The 2,108-nt window shown below is 36.2% G+C and overlaps 1 pseudogene; it reads left to right on the top strand.

Moving 5' to 3' along the window:
* The first annotated feature begins 1,372 nt into the window (after nt 1-1,372).
* LOC137836270 (small nucleolar RNA R71) lies at nt 1,373-1,478 on the top strand (annotated as a pseudogene).
* Nucleotides 1,479-2,108: the final 630 nt, after the last annotated feature.

The raw sequence follows: 2,108 nt of genomic DNA, 5'->3' as shown, positions 1-2,108 counted from the left end.
AGAGTCAAAGGGACCTCCTCATCTTCCTTCATGTACAGAATAACAAAATCCATAGGGAGTATGAACTTGTCTACCTTCATAAGAACATCTTCTTTGACACCATAAGCATGTTTCACAGTTTTGTCAGCCAATTGTAACTTCATCTTTGTGGGTTTAACCTCCAAGTCACCTATCTGTCCTAACATTGTTAATGGAATCAAATTTACGCTTGACCCTAAATCTAATAAGGGATTACCAATAAATAAATCACAAATTAACACAAAAATATTAAAACTCCCTGGATCCTTGAATTTCTTTGGCAAGTCCTTTAGCTTAAAAGTACTGCTTCCAGCTTCCGACTCTATATCTCTTTCTTCATAACAACACATCTTCCTTCTAATTCCTTCAAATAACGATTTTTTCTCCGGTCATTCTGCAAAGTTATTCTTTGGAAGCAATTTATCAGAAAAACAAATCCTTTCTTTTCTTTTTTATCAGGCATAAGAGAATGGGATAATTCTTTGTAAGTCTCCTCTCTTCAACTTCATATTTTTCTCCCTCTTTTCTTTTTTCTCTTATTTCTTCCTCTACCTTCACCATCTTACCATCTCCCTATCCTATTTTTTTTATGACTCATAGTAATGATTTTATTACAATGCTCCTCAGGGTTGGTCGTGGTGTTGGCTGAAAATTAGCCACTTTGTCCCTCTGCAATTTGTTTTGCCATCTGTCCAATCTGGATCTCTACATTCCTAATCATTTGCAATTTTCTTAATTGACCACAAGCTTTGCCATGGCATCTTAAAGTTTACTCATTCTTTCAGGCATGGATGGATAATTAGATTGATGTTGCTGTTGGAAAGGCCCTTGTTTATTGGATGAGTCATAGTCTTTCTTCTACCCAAAATTTTGATTTTGATTACTTTTCCAACCTTGAGAATAATTGTTGGAAAAGCCACCTTGCCTTCCTTGATTTCCCATATAATTTACCTCAGCTTTAGGTGAGTTGGTCTGATAAGAACAATGACCATTAGGATGATCACCTCCACAAAAATGACACCTGATAGGTATACTCTAACTTTAAGATGAGTGAACCGCATGCAACTTTTAGGGTAGTTTGGCCATCTGTGTGGTTAGTTGCTCAATTTGTTGCGTCAGAGTTTTATTTTAAGCCAGCAATGCATCTACAGTGTTCAATTCCAATAATTCTCTCTTTTGATGACCTTTTCTGTCATGTTGAGCTTGATAATAAGTTGTGGCCAAAACATTAATAATTCTCGTTGCTTGTTCTTCATCAACAACCATCATTGTGCCACCAATTGCGACATGTAGGAGCATCTTTGTATTAAATCTGAGACCATTAAGGAATATGCTTAATTGAGCGAATTCTTCAAACCCATGATTTGGGCATTTCCTCAACATCATTTTGAATCTCTCCCATGTCTCATAGAAAGATTCTTTTGCTCCTTGTCTGAACATAGAGATTTCAAACTTTGCTTTGATGTAGCGAGAAATTGGAAAAATTCTTTGTAGAAATTTTTCCTCTACATCCTTCCAGTTAGTGAGGCTCTGATTGGGATATGATTTGAGTCACTCCTTAGTTTTCTCTCCAATGAAAATGGACACAAACGCATATACACATTCTCAAGATCACCTAACTGAAAACCCATGGTTCTCACCAATTCATAAAATGTAGCCAAGTGTGTATGGGGATCCTCAGGATCCATCGCTGTGAATTGATGGGTACTAATGAGAGTGAGGAACGCAAGTTTCATCTCCAAGGCCCTGTTAGTAGCATGTATTACAATGCTAGAAAAATGTATAGGTCCCTGGTGCATGGCGTAATCTCCAAGAGTCCTCCTAGGAAGTGGTGCTTCCTCCTCCGCCATGTTGTTATTCTCCTGAAAAATATGAATGGAAAAAGAAGAAGTTGTTGAAGATTCCTCTCTAGTATCTTTTTTCTTTTCTTTTGCCTTTGATTTCCTGTTTCTTCTAACTTCCCTTTCAATTTATGCTTCAAATAACAATTGATCTTTGGGAATCTGACCTCTCAATATCATATAAAGACAACAAATTTAAGGGTTAGCAAAAACATTCACAAGAAGTAATAAATTTTTTAAATTAAAAAA

This window comes from Phaseolus vulgaris, chromosome 5, assembly GCF_051622355.1.
Source record: "Phaseolus vulgaris cultivar YP4 chromosome 5, ASM5162235v1, whole genome shotgun sequence".
Lineage (NCBI taxonomy): Eukaryota > Viridiplantae > Streptophyta > Magnoliopsida > Fabales > Fabaceae > Phaseolus > Phaseolus vulgaris.
Note: the sequence above shows the minus strand (reverse complement) of the source record. Positions and strands in the feature narration are given on the sequence as shown.